Source organism: Melanerpes formicivorus, unplaced genomic scaffold (genome assembly GCF_026170545.1).
Source record: "Melanerpes formicivorus ecotype bairdi unplaced genomic scaffold, bMelFor1.0.p_v2 SCAF_3, whole genome shotgun sequence".
NCBI lineage: Eukaryota > Metazoa > Chordata > Aves > Piciformes > Picidae > Melanerpes > Melanerpes formicivorus.
The window spans coordinates 30,139,457-30,154,014 of NW_027142355.1; the positions used below are offsets into that span (position 1 = coordinate 30,139,457).

At 40.0% G+C, this 14,558-nt stretch overlaps 1 long non-coding RNA gene across 2 annotated transcripts in view; it reads left to right on the top strand.

Moving 5' to 3' along the window:
- Positions 1-14,558, top strand: part of LOC137454529 (uncharacterized) — a 167,269-nt gene that overhangs the window by 84,871 nt on the left and 67,840 nt on the right. The window contains exon 4 of one of the 2 annotated variants that reach the window (XR_010990631.1): positions 10,985-11,036. The exons of the other annotated variant lie outside the window; for it this stretch is intronic. This is a non-coding gene — a long non-coding RNA (uncharacterized lncRNA). Of the gene's footprint in view, positions 1-10,984; positions 11,037-14,558 lie in introns of those variants that run through there. 2 annotated transcript variants of the gene reach the window in all.

Consider the following 14,558-nt stretch of genomic DNA (forward strand, 5'->3'; position numbering starts at 1 on the left):
AGACAAACTTCTAAAAACTATGCTTTTGTTTTCACTTTTCACCTCTAAACATCAGCACAGGCAGATTCCTACACTGGACAAATGGACTGTCCCCTAACCTAGCAGTGGCTGAGTACTCTCAGTATCCCAGGGAACTCGCTCATCATTCTCCCAGCTAAGTGCTGCTGAGCACAACTCTCCTAACTGTTTTTGCTCCTTAACATCTTGACTATTTGACCCTTAAGCTCCACAACAAAGGCCGAATTGAAACATCAAACAACTTATTCTTAAAACACCAACATGTCAAATTTTTCATAAAGGACATATAGGTCAGCAGTAATTTTTTTAAAACACCTTCCTTTTTCTATGAATAGGACCTGTATTTTTCAAGTGTGCAAAATCCTGGAGTAAAGGCTCTTCCTAAGGTCTTTGTCTCCTGTAGCGTTACTACCTCCTCAATAAGAAAAAAAGTGCTCTTGTTTAAGGCTATAGGGGGCATACTGAGCTTCCCATCCCCTCTCTTAAATGTTCTCCCTGCCTTTCCCTGAAATATCCTGTTGAAAGGAGTATATATCTTAGAGTGAAATTCAGAGAGAAGGACTAGAATAGCTTCCTGCAGGCAGTTGCCAGGTTGATATATCAAAGCGATATTGCTTTCTGAATTGAGTGGCACCAATCAGCAGGAACTGTCAGTCTGGGGATATAATAACTGTGGTGCCAGTCTTCAGGAATCTAAATGAAAGTTTCAGCTGCACTTGTATATTTAAAAGTGCCTGTTGGTTCAAGGAGGGAAATAGGAAGGGGGGAAAGCTTTACTGGCAGTGTCAAGGAAAGGATGGCTTCAGAAGAAAAAGATGGATAAGCACAGAGCGCCTGAATTCTCCTCTTGGTGCAGTGTGAGAGTCAGAGAACTGAAGTCATGGCATGAAATGGATCTTGCATATGAGCCCTCTGTAATTCCAAGTCCTGTAAACTGTCTTTCTGAAGAGAAGGTGAAGATTCATACAAGCTTGTCACATTTGTCACCATGACATCCTACCAAACTGTCTTTCCAGACTCAAGTCCAAATATATATCCCTGACAACTCTGCTCCACTGTTGCCTGACTCTGTCAAAGCCTGAAATCTGTAGACACCTGTTTTTTTAATGAATAAAGTTTCTTAGTTCATAATGAGATGGTGACACAACCTCCTTTGAAGTCTGCAGACTTGGCACCATTCCCTTCACCCTACCCATATGGTGTTCCAGACACACAGGGGTGCCAATGACCCCCAGAGTAGTGGCCCAAGTGGGAAGGGTACACTAGTGAGCTTACCCACAGCACTCATTCACAGAGGCTGGGGACTCCACTTCTGCCTTCCAAGGGAACATCTCTGATGCCCAAGTTGTCATGACAGTTATGGCATAGGGATTTAGTCCCACCTGTTGAAGCTGTTCCCTTCACATTACTGAGGTGTGGCTAGTGTGAGGGTCAGGACTTTCAGGTGAAGTCAGAAAGAAAGGATCATGTTGTGCTTTCTGCTTCCAGGGCCCATTCAGAATACTATTGTATTAAGCTGTCTCAATACAGAGAAACAACGTTTGAGTAAGGACAAAACCCTGGCTGCCCCCTCCTGAAGGAGTACCTACAAACTGTGTAGGGGAAAGTTTAGGCTTGATCTTAGAAGAGGTTCTTCATAGAATGAGTGATTGCTCATTGTAATGGGCCCCCCAGGGAGGTGGTGGGATCGACATGCCTGGAGGTGTTTAAGACTGGTCAAGGCACTTAGTGCCATGGTCTAGTTGATTAGATAGGGTTGAGTGATCATTTGGACTTGATGATCTTGGAGATCTCTTCCAACATGGTTGATACTGTGTTTGTATGTGATGCTGCAATTCCTGATCTGTAGTTTTAAGAAGACTTAAGATTCCCTGCCCTGCAAAAGAGTGGAGACTAGAGGAGGACATGGAGCCCAACCAGAAGGAATTCTTCCTTAAATTCAAGGAATTGGAAGTACCTGTGATTCATTCGGCCATTCTAGATACAAAATTAAGTGTTCTGCCTTTAATAATATTTGGGGCTGCCTTTAATAATATTTGGGGGTTTATCCTCCTAAATCATGGAAAATTGAAACTAAAATCTCTAATTAAGAAAACACTCTTAATGGGTAATTTAGAATAATCTTCAAAATGTGTATTCTAAAAATGCAGTCTTCCTCTCTTTCATTTACTTCTTCCTGTAATTAAAACAATCAATTATGATATCTGTGGGATGGGATTAAGTGGACACTTTAAACAGTTTCTTTGTCTGAGGAGGAATCAGATAAAGGTAGCACAGGTCTGATTGCTCAAATTATCTGAACATGACCCCTAAAAGATAATAACCACTGAAAAGCTGATAAACAGTTTAAAAGGATATGTAATATTGATTTTATAAAATGATTCAAACATGACTGCAGAGTTTCCTACCACCTATCCCTATCCCTTTGTGGAGTGCTCTGTGGCAGTACTGAAGATTCATGGCAGATTAATGCTTGGGCCCTTCAGGCTGTTTTGGCCTCCCAGATGTTGTCAATTGCATTTGCATTTCTTTTTATTCTCAGTATTTTGTACCCTGGTGTCCACTGAATAACAGATTCTTGTGGGCATATCCTGTGGTAGAACAATCTTTTGTATCATCAAACTTTAGAATAGCTGTCAGAGTAAGAATGAATTACTGAAGGTATTCAAATTCATTTTACATTAAATAATCAAAAGTAAATTCACTTCATCTAAATGTTGAAATCTTTAGCCTGGAAAAAAAAGGTAAAGACAATATTGAATGGCTTAAAATTGAAGCTAAAAGCATTCAGAATTAAGGCAATGTGCCCATATTTAATAGTGCCAGTAATTAACCACTGGGAGACCTCGTTCTGGATAGGGCATAATAACCTTAATCATAGAATCAAATTCCTTTCCTTCAGTATTGACAGTTGTACTGCAAAACCAGTTCCTTCATAGGGACTATTGGTTCAGATTATATGATTTGCACCATTTATAAAATCAGAGCATATCATTATGTTTCCAGCCTGAAGTTTTTACCCCAAGTTTTATGTAGAAGTTATTTTATTTGACTTTACGAATGGAATGAATGACAAAGAGCTGAGTATAGTCAGACTATTCAGTGAAAATCAAAACCAACTTGCTGTAACTGATAAAAGGAAATTTTAAGTTCTTGATTCTTGTTTATTTTTAATATATCATATTTACATTTCTACTGGTTATAATTGCATCTGTGAGCTTATGAGGATATTAAGAAAGATAAACAGTTACAGGAAGAGAACATCTATAAATCATCTACTAATTGTGGGGGGAAAAATTCCCTGATGACTCTGCAGTTGTCAGCTACAGTGATTTGAGTATACTCCTCTGAAGAGTCATACCTGGAGTGAGATGTGATGCAACACTAGATGGACCATTGTCTTGATAATCCGAACCTGTGCTGCAGTTTTGTACTTGAAATTTCCCAAGCTTTCTTAATAGTGCAAGAATAATAATTGAAATGTCACAAAATAGTAATTTATTACACTATAATCTGTGATACCTAGCTAGTTAATTTTCTTCATATATTTGCTTCCCCATGGTTTCTTCTCCAAGTTTCTTGGTTTTCGAAAGTCACAGACCATACCCTAAAAGATGCAAGGACGAGTTCAAGGAATGTAATGCTTGCAGACAAGTTCCAGACTTGTTCAGGTATACAAGATGCTCCCATTAAGCTGAACATTCACCAGCCCCTTAGCTCACTTGGCTAATTCCATTTGCCAATTTAATTTGCCATTCAATTAATTTTAAATTGACAACAAAAGTAATCTTCATACACAGATCCTACATCATTAAAATATCTATTCATAAGAAACAAAACGGCCCTCTTGCACTGTGAATGCTCTGAAGAGTAGACATCTCATGAGGTTGTCCTATAAATGTACTGGTATTTATTTAGATAGGTCCAGATAGGTAGTGGGCTCCTTGAGTTTTCATATATCTGTTTGTTAACAGCCTTAATTTTCATAGTTCTGTTGTTGGAATACTGTTGACTGCTTGGTGGGGACAAGGGTATTTTGTAACTTGCTGAAGAGTTTTCTGGAGCTATTCTGTAGTTTCTACCTCTACCATATGACTAGCTTTATATGAGCTGCATGTCAGAGATACAGAGAAAAAACAGAAAGAACTGTGTAATTTAGCCATCTCTTCAGGAGGTAAAAATACGTTTTAGCAAATGGTTTCATTGTATAAGAACAGGTAATACAAGTGACACACATTAGCTGTCTTCTGCTCTCTGTTGACTGATACAGATGCCACCATCACCGGCAGAATGAGTAGTGATGATGAGTTAAATTCCTCTGACACTTTGCATTATAAGCCCCTGTTTGTAGTTGCTCATAACTTTACTGGACTTTGCTGGCTGGAGGACACAAGAGGGCTGTCCTTGTTACTGCTGGCCATAGCTGTGCAGCACTAGGCTGTGCACACTAGGCTCAGGAGCTACAAGCAGGGAGATCATCTCTTCTGCCCAGCTGGGAATGGCATAGATGTGAGGCAAAATGGAGGATTGTGATGAGCTTGGATGAAGATAAGGAAGAGGAAAATCAGCAACATGATAACCAACAGGGGTTTTACCAAAAGGCATTGTAAATAAGAGGCCTGGGAGAGGGGACACTGGCAGCTTTATTGCTACTGGCAAAGGGGCATTGAGATTAAACAAAGCTCTGGGACGGAGACAGCAAGGTGACCTTCAGGGGAGTGATTGAGCTACCATGCAAAAAGACAGAATTGAGGTGGAAGGACTGGAGGAAGGAACCAGACTCTGAATGTGAAAGAGCCCTGCTAGGGGATAGCACAGGGATGAAGCAGAGATACTGATTCCACAGGCAACAGTGGGTTTGGGCACTGAGAACCTATTCTGAAAAGCTTATGGGAGGAGTTAAAGTCTTTAGGTATGTGATGAAGACCCCAGTGTTTGGAAGGGATAAAGGCATCAAAGGAGACAGAATAAATAAAACTCTTGACTTCATATAAACTTTAATTATCTTTATCTTACAGAGAACATATATTGACAAGATCTAAAACAACTCTCTGCTTTGAGGTTAAAAGTTGCTAGCAGATATATAACCCTGCAACCAGTTAAAGCCATAACAGTTAGTTTCCTGTCTCCTTGTCTAGTGAAGGGCTAATGTGACAGCTGCCATGAGGCATCTACAGTTATTCTAAGAAATAGCAAGAGAATGTAGGAAGATGTAGGACTATGGGTGAATGACAATAACTGTTCATTAGTTTTCTCCCTGATCATGTCAAGGCTTTATCCTGCCATCTGTTTCCCTCCAGCTGTTGCCATCAGGGAGACTGCAGTAGCTATGTTGCAACCATGACACCTGCACCAATTGGATTAAGCTGCTGCAGCCCACACTGCTCTGCTTTCAGTGAGTGAAACTGCAAATTAGCTAGATTTTAGGCGAACTTCCAAACTTGTCCAAAGGCTGGACTTGTCAGTGTTGAGTTTTGTATAATGTTCGTGTTTAACTTCTAACACTGTCTGTACTATGTGAACAATATCAACCTACCATTATCTCCAGTTTCTCCATCAGCTCAAACAGTGGAATCAAACACAGAATAAAAGTTGTGTGAACTGGACCATTTCTAGAATGACTCAGGTTTCTCATGTAAGTTCCCTCAATGCATCTGTAATGGAGGCTGAAAGGATCGTATGGAGGAAGACAGGATTCCTGCATGAGAAAAAGTGATCTTTTGTTTAAGACAGTCTAACAATAATCCTATCACTATTCTTGCCAGAAAATTCTTACCTAAAGCTAGATTAGTTACTGGACTAAATTCTCTACAAAACAATTGACCCTTGGTGCTTCAAACTAGCTGCCCAAATTAGAGGCTAATTTTAATCTTAATCTTTCTTTTTTTTTTCACATATAAAAAGTAGATAATATGACCCCTCATACTACAAAAATACAGCATGAATAAAATTTACATCACCATAGAAAAATCCTTTAAGGACATCTCTGATTCTGTCACATGGAAGGATTTGAGTAGCATAAAGCAAATATGTCCATGGGCCATGCACTGAAATGTGAGGGTAAAACAAAACTATTGAGAAGCCATTCAATCATTGAGTGCTGTCCACCCAGGGCACTGAGTGAGACAGTCTTGCAGAAAAAACAGTATGTGATCCTTAGTCAAACTGCCACAATTCATACACAACAAGGAGACAGCCCAGGGCTCTACAGACAGAAATACAGAAAGCTTAATTTGGGCATTTTGTAACTTTCCAGCGCTTGCATTATAATCTTACCGTAACTTTACTGGGCTTCTTGTTTAGAGCATAGGTTGGCTAGAGGTGAAGGGTATTCTGATAGTTTTACTGAATTTCCACCATCACCTACATATTCATCACTTTACATATTCTTAAACATCCTTTCAAAATAAGTCAGCTTCATTTTAATGTGCTGCGATTGTCCTGAGTGCCCATTGAAATGATCTGATAGCCACATTGATGCAGAAGCAAAATCTTACTGGATAGTTGTGAGAGGTAACCTTTCATAGTCTGGAGCTCCCCATCATTAAAATGAGGTCCTCTTACATTCATTCTGACATTTCACTTTTACTCAAAATACATCAGGGCATCCTTTCATATTACTAGGGTCCAGTTCTGGGCCCCTCAGTTTAGGAAGGATGTTGACTTGCTGGAACGAGTCCAGAGAAGAGCAACAAAGTTGGTGAGGGGTTTGGAACACAAGCCCTATGAGGAGAGGCTGAGGGAGCTGGGGCTGCTTAGCCTGGAGAAGAGGAGACTCAGGGGTGACCTTATCACTCTCTACAACTACCTGAAGGGAGGTTGTAGACAGGCGGATGATGGTCTCTTCTCCCAGGCACCCAGTACCAGAACAAGAGGACACAGTCTCAGGCTGCACCAGGGGAGGTTCAGGTTGGATGTTAGGAAGAAGTTCTATACAGAAAGAGTGATTGCGCTATGGAATGGGTTGCCCGGGGAGGTGGTGGAGTCGCCGTCATTGAAGGTGTTCAGAAGGAGACTTGATGGGGTGCTTGGTGCCATGGGTTAGCTGTTTGGGTGGGTTGGATTGGTTGATGGGTTGGACACGATGATCTTGAAGGTCTCTTCCAACCTGGTTTGGTTTATTCTAATAAAGGTTATTCTAAAGGATCCATACAGCATACTTTCACTTACATTGAACACCATAGAATTTTCACTAGATTTTGATTTCTTCTATTCTGACTGACACCATGGAGGAGAAAGCACTTTTGAGCTCATTCATGTATGTTTTGTATTTACAGTGAGGGTACTGATTGCAGTAGTCACCATGAACGCAGATAAAAGCCACACATCTTTGCCCTGCTACATGTTAGTGCCTGCAGCAACACTCACTTCATGACAGGTACAAGGCAGGACTGTTCACTGTTTCTGGCCCCATGGAATTAGATTCCTGCACATATAGATTGGACATATGTTGCACTTATTTAAGAGTGGCAGGAGCTGACACAGCACCACATACTATCAAATAGGTGAAGGGAGGATTCAAGCTAGGCAGACCAGATCTCCTCCTGGGACTCCTATTCTTTTGTTGTTCCTGTGTGATCTGGAAATTCAACACCACTATCAGACTTAATATTCCTTAACATGTTCAGTTTGGTCAAATAGGAGGACGTTTTCCTGAATGTGTTGCAGATTCCTGTACTTTATCAGTTGAAAGAGGAAGGGAAAGTACACATCTCAGTGAGTATCACAAATGTGCCCTACCAGCTTGGTGCAATTTTCAAAGGATGAGAGCTGACAGTTCAAGCCTCCTTTGCTCTAACATGCTGAATCTGAATGCCCTAAAGTAAAGAACACTGGAATTTCAAATCAAAATTCAACACCCACATCCCTAAATTCAAAAACATTTCAAGTTAGTTTTAAATATTAGTACCTTATAGGGGTAAAACCAATTTGATCTGAAGCCAGCAAAAATCTGGGGTCCTCTGCCCTCTGCTAAAGCCATCTGGCAAATCAGTCTCTCTCTCACATTAATTGAAGACTGCACCTGCAGATATTAAAGGTGGGGAGTGTGTGATCCATTTTGAGTGATGTTCACCTCAATATGATAAATACTGACAGTGCTAACACAGTGATAACACCCCTCCTCTCTGATCACACAAGTTTGACATCAGTCAAGACATGCCTGCCACTGATTGTGCTGCCTAGTTTGGTCTGACTGTTTCCTTGCACCCAGGGGTAATGGAAGTGGCCTGATGAGCAACGTCCTCTATAACTCTTCTTTCCTTGCCTCTAAGCAGAACTCTCTGCTGGCGTGTGAGCCAGAGCTCTCTATCTGCTCAAAAAGCTTTACATAGCATAGAGCTTCAGAGAAACTTTACTAAAGTAATGATAAATACATGCTAATGGTTGCCAGCCAGTATTCAGAGGAAGGGCTCTTAGGAAAGGAAACATCAAATATGCAGAGAAAATATTATAAATAACATCAAATATTAAATATTATCTGGAATGCTTTGCATAACCAAAAATAAGATGTAATTAACCAACAGAGATACTGCAGCTCTTCCTTCTTCTCCCACCAATATTAATAGGATTTCAGCTGCAATATTAATTTGCATAGAATTTATATTGCATTAACACTAAAATGGTTTAGTACCCATACAAACACATTCCTCCACAAGTTTCTTTAAGAAGTGTTTTCTTGGTCTCTTCAGGATAACCCTGATACCCTGTTGCATGGGCTCCGGAGATGAGAAAGGAAGGCAGCCTCTCAGCCATTTCAATGTCCTTCTGACTTGTGTCAACAGACTCTCTAATTCTCCACATTCTGGCTTGTAGGTTAGCCACTGATGACCCTTCAGATAACTGTTAACAGAGAAATAGGGCAGCTGTTGGATTCATCAAATATGAGATCTCTTCCTTTTATAGGGTTTCACTTGAGAACCTATTTCAGTTGCCTGTGCAGGAGTTTGTAGGGCTGCTGAGATATTACCGTCTTCCCATAAACCCAGGTAAGTATCCACACAAGCATACCATTAGCCTTACGCATTCCTTTCTGAAGAGAGGCAGAATTCAAATTCAAGATTAGTGAATAGTAAAATGCAATATGTAATCTATGGAGATGATGACCAGTTCACTTGGATTCATAAACCAATTTGTGGTAGATCAATATTCACTCTTGGCAGAGAAGTGAAGTTATTATGTGTATTGAAAGTGGTGAAGGTAGAGGACAGAATTTACAGCAAGTTAATTTGGGTTCTGCACTATTCAAGTCTCTTTTTTTCTTACAATCTTTTTTTCCCCACTCTGAATAAAAAAAGGCCTTAGAGATGAACATGTACACCTTCAGGGAAGAGTCAACCACAATCTTATTCAGTTGGTGCCAGGAAAAGGCAACGAGGCATAACTTGTGACTCTCATGCTCATTTCTTGCTTTTTCTGGGTCTCGTAGTTGAACGCATCTGCCCTCTACATGCAGGTCGAGATTCAAAATATACCAGCTAAGATCCACCCTTCTTTTAAAGTGATTTTCTTCTGTTCTGTGACACAAGTTCAAATATTTGGAGTGCCAAAGCATGTAGGTTACACCTTCCAATCTGTTCCCCACTATCTACCCATTAAGTCTTTGCTTACATTGAAAGGAATGCCTGGTTTTGGAGCTGAGCCATCTATTTGAGTCTGAGCTCTTAATACAGTCAAGTCATGGCCAGTAGCAGGGACTCCCCAGGGACTCATTACAACTTCTAAAATGCTGTATAAATGCAGTATGTGTGTATATATATGTGTTACTTTGTCTCAGAAAGCTCAGAGGAAAATCCCGCTTTAATTGTAATGTAAGTTGAAGACCAGAGAAGTAGTGAGCATCCTGCTAATCACAGGCAAAGCAGGAGGTTGTATATTCTGTCAGCTGAAACAAAATGAACTGAAAAATTTGGGTTAACTACAGTTCATGACATATCTTCATAACAAATCTTCCTCTATCCCTTGTTCACTATGCAAAACTTTAATACAGATGATTATCAAAGTAGTTCTGAGCATAGCTGTTTTTCAGGTGAACTGAATTCATTGGTGCAGGAGTAATTTAAGGGCATCACAAAATCACAGCCTCATAGAATGCACTGGGTTGGAAGGAGCTTCTAGAAATTATCTAGTCCACACCCCACTGCAATATGTAGGGACATCACTTCCAACCTCTTCCAACCTGAGGGGTGGTTGTGGCCGGGAAGGGGTTGGTCTCTTCTCCCAGGCAACCAGCACCAGAACAAGGGGACACAGTCTCAAGCTGCACCAGGGGAGGTTTAGACTCAAGGTGAGGAGGAAGTTCTTCACTGAGCGAGTCATTCGTCATTGGAACGGGTTGCCCAGGGAGGTGGTTGAGTCATCGTCCCTGGAGGCGTTCAAGAGGAGATTGGACGTGGCACTTGGTGCCATGGTCTAGTCATGGGGTCTGTGTTGATAGGTTGGACTCGATGATCCTCGAGGTCCTTTCCAACCTAAGTTATACTGTGATACTGTGATACTGTTTGCATCTGGACATCAAGCCATTGACCACAACCCTCTGGATGTGGCCATCCTGCCAATTTCTTATCCACTGAACAGTCCATCCATCAAATCCACTGAAGTTTTTGGACATAGAAGCTTTTAGTCACACTCTGTAGCTCCTCCCTACCAAAACTCTGACACACAAGCCTAATACATAGACCTTCCGTTGCATCTATGTTGTATCTGTTAGCCTCATATGGATGTCACAAGAGACCCAAATATCACAAATTACATTTAGCCTGAACTGGAGTCTAAACTAGTTCACACGGTGACAACTCCACTGTGTCAGAAAGGATGGCAATGAGCTGTTTTTAATTTAAACTGAAATAAAACCAGGGTGTTGATTGGTTGGATGGTTCTCAGAAAGAAAGTGGGCCACTGCAAAAATACTTCAGGAGAAAAAAGTTCCTACGAAATGAAAAAAGTTTTTTTGACTTTTGTTTTCTAGGAAGATCTTTATGGCTCAGAAGCAATGAAGTATTTGCATGCTGATTGTGTGGAAATCTAGAAGTAATGGACAACCATCTAAGATTACACTTGTTTATCTGAATATTTTCACTCAGGACTACCTCATTCTGTCTTCTTATTTTCATGTTTCAGCTCTAAAGTATCAGCATAAAAATCAATTACATCACTACATTTTACTGCTAACAGATAGTGACAGAGTGCTGAAACAGCACAAAAATTTTCCATAAAAATAACCTTTTTCTGCAACAATTTCACTGATAACTTCATTAAATTATGGAAGATCTCACAAACCCCATAAAAGTGCATGTAGGTCTTCTGTGCCTCTGCTCTCCTGGAATATTCACACTTACCAGAACTAAGCTATGAAAAAAGACAATTTCTCCCTCATTAATCTAGGTTTGTTTTCAGAGAAAGACAAGTATAGTCAGGTGGCTTGGTTTTTAAGTGACTGCTTTGAAACATTGTAATCTAGTCAAAGGTGTCAACCAACTCACTGAGATTTGGGTCAGATTAAACACTTCATTTTACGCAGCCCAAATTGGCTAAGCAAAATCTTACATTAATGCTAACCATAGCTTTATGTTAATGACTTTTGTTGCAACTGGAGATAGAAAATGTCTCCTCTAGACAATTCAAAATGCAGATATGCTTCCTTTTGTTTACATTAGTCTGGCATGTAGATTTTTCTGCCAAATAAGAAGACTGCTGAGTTCACACCAAACCAGACTCAGCCAGCTCCTCCATGCTTCTGTCTCAGTGAGGAAGATGACTTTGGATGCTTATGTGGCATAACCCTGGATCTTCCATCTACCTTTTGACTCTCTATATTGCATATAGCTAATCAGTAGGTTGAAGTGACCACATCACAGCTTTAAACAACCAGGAGCAAGGCTGGGATACTGCTCTGCAGCTGGGGATTTTTCCCTGGTGGGATTCTCAGAGTTCCCCCCTGTAGACTGATAATGTCCCATAAAGCGATATACCTGAGGACAGGCCACACTGGTGTCCTGTGGTAAAGGGTAGGAAAAGAAGATGGCTGAATTAATTGAACAAGAGGTCTAAAAGGTGCTCTTTCTCCACAGAATAAAACCTTGAAGAGATGTCTATCAGTAGGATTTGAAAATCAGCTCTGACAAGAGATGGCAATGCAACGTTTGTTTCTTCTCATAGATTTTGCAATTCAGATTTAAGCATGTGACACTATAGTGTATGAGAAAGCTGTCAGAAGCATTTTAAGCACAGTTATTTTTCTCTTTCCAAGCTTGTGTTAAGGAAACCTGGGTTTGTAACTTGAAGAATTGCAGTAGAACATTTTGTAGGGTTCTGAAGTGTTTCTTAAATACTTTCTATAAAACACAGCTCATGCTGTGTATATGGTGGTGGGGTAATGTATATTGGTATTCACTTGCTATAACCTAATTTATTCATTGCTTCATCACCCCTGAGAAATAAGCACCCTTCCATGTGAAATGACTAAACCATATACCTTACCATCATGCATTCTCTCCCTGTAAGATTCCACAAAGAGTGAGTGTGTGGGAAATATGTTTCTCCCTCCAAGATGAATCTGTTCAGTCAGGGAGTCTAGGAGATATGAGAAGGCAGATGTATTGTATGGCAAATCATTTCAGTGAAATATTTCTACATAACTGTTTATAGGGAACAAAGCTGGAATTTGCTGAAACGGTTGTGCATGGTATGAGCTAGCAACTCAACAGCAGGAGCCTTTTAGCTGTACAGCAGCTCATTCCTAAAGCATTCTTTTCCTAAGCCAAGATGCAGCAAAGTTAACAGCTCAGCCTCATACAAAGTGGTGCTAGACGAGATGCAGATCTACAGGGTTTGGACAGATGTACCACTGACAGATGGTGCTGAGATTAGTCATTATCAATCAACTTCAATTTGCATTTATTCCTCTGGTTCAGTGCCAGTCAATGATGAATGCTGACTGATAGTACCTTATTACTGGCTAATATTTATTAAGAGTTCCTGACTCCCTAGAAGATATAGTGGAGACAGAGACCCTGCTCACAGGAAAGCACCGAAGCAACATGCTGAGTTTACACTCATTACCTCTAAGGCTGATGCTTACAACTCACTGTATCATTACACTGGCTCTGCTGATGTGACTCTCTGCAGAGAGATCAAGGATTCAATACAAGCAGAAAGACCAGCTGACACCTCTGTCAGAGACAGTTCCACCCAGTTACAGCTGAAGTGTGCTTTTTTGGGATAGCATAAGAGAAGTGTAAGTAGGCACTAATATGTAGAAATTCAAGACTGGCAATTATGTAAGTACTATGTCCACTTCAAGAATTATAAAGAAATAGCATTTTATTTTGAATCTGCATTGGTTTTAAGTAGCAAGATGATCCTGACAAGGTCAACCCACCACAAAATCCCAAATAATTTTTAAAAAAATGAAATTCTGTGTTTTCTCATCTCAAATCTGCATCTATAGGTACATCTGTATGTACACAAGTAAATATGCTGTAGAAACACTTAAATTTATAAGAAAGTAGATGAGACTGAACATCTCTCCCTGTTTTTTCCTCCATTATACAATTCCATGAGGTGGTGGTAACAAAGCAGGACTGGCTGCAGTACATCTTTTATGAGCGCCCATAAGATTGCAGTATGTAACATTAAACACTTCCCCCATCCCAAAAGTACATGACTGTAATACATTATTGCATGACTCTAAGCCTTGATTTATGCAGACACAGTTCCACTGAATCCAGCACCAAGACCGAACTCCTTCCATTGACATAATGAAAGCTGAAAAAATTGATGCTAAAAATGAAGAAAGTTCTCTTCACAGTCCGACTAGTGTCTAAAAATTAGCCTAAATTCCTCTAGAGAAAAGGAAGACATTGTAAGCAGTAGACAGCATATTGCATGCTCATTGTTGAGGTGTCACAGAAATGTTTTCTAAAATCATCGCTGCTGATACTGACTAGAATTAAAATAAAGCTGTAATAGATAACTGGTTTAACAAAACTGTCCTAGCATGTCTTTTATTTGATAAGGATTAAAAGAAAAACACTGCATAATGCAATATACCCAAGTCAGCACAGCAGTAAGAGGAGTCATTTTATCTACAGGATTAAGTCTCACAATTGAATAATCCATAATGGAAGCTACAGAAATGGAGCAAAAGAGAGAGCTAAAAAGGTTGTTCTTTGCTTTCCCCCCCACCCCCTTTTTTTCTTTTCCCAAGAATTTTAAGAATATGCTCTAAAAACATATTTCCATGGGCAGAATTTTATTCCCAAAGCATTTCCCAAGATCATTTCTTGTTACATTTAATGAATTTCAGGAAGCGAGGAAGGATAAAGTTTTATGCTTAATGTGGTCCCTGAAGAGCAGAATACAGTTCTGAACATATTCTATGTACCTTGTTTTATAGCTGCCAGAAATGTAGTGGGTTTTTTTACTTTTGAACAAAGTCCCTCCAACAATTTATGAATGCAGTTAAATCATCAGACATTTCAGTGCAGCAGAGGTTTTACCTCTGTGACTGTGGATATAGAGAATTTATAAACCTCAGATTT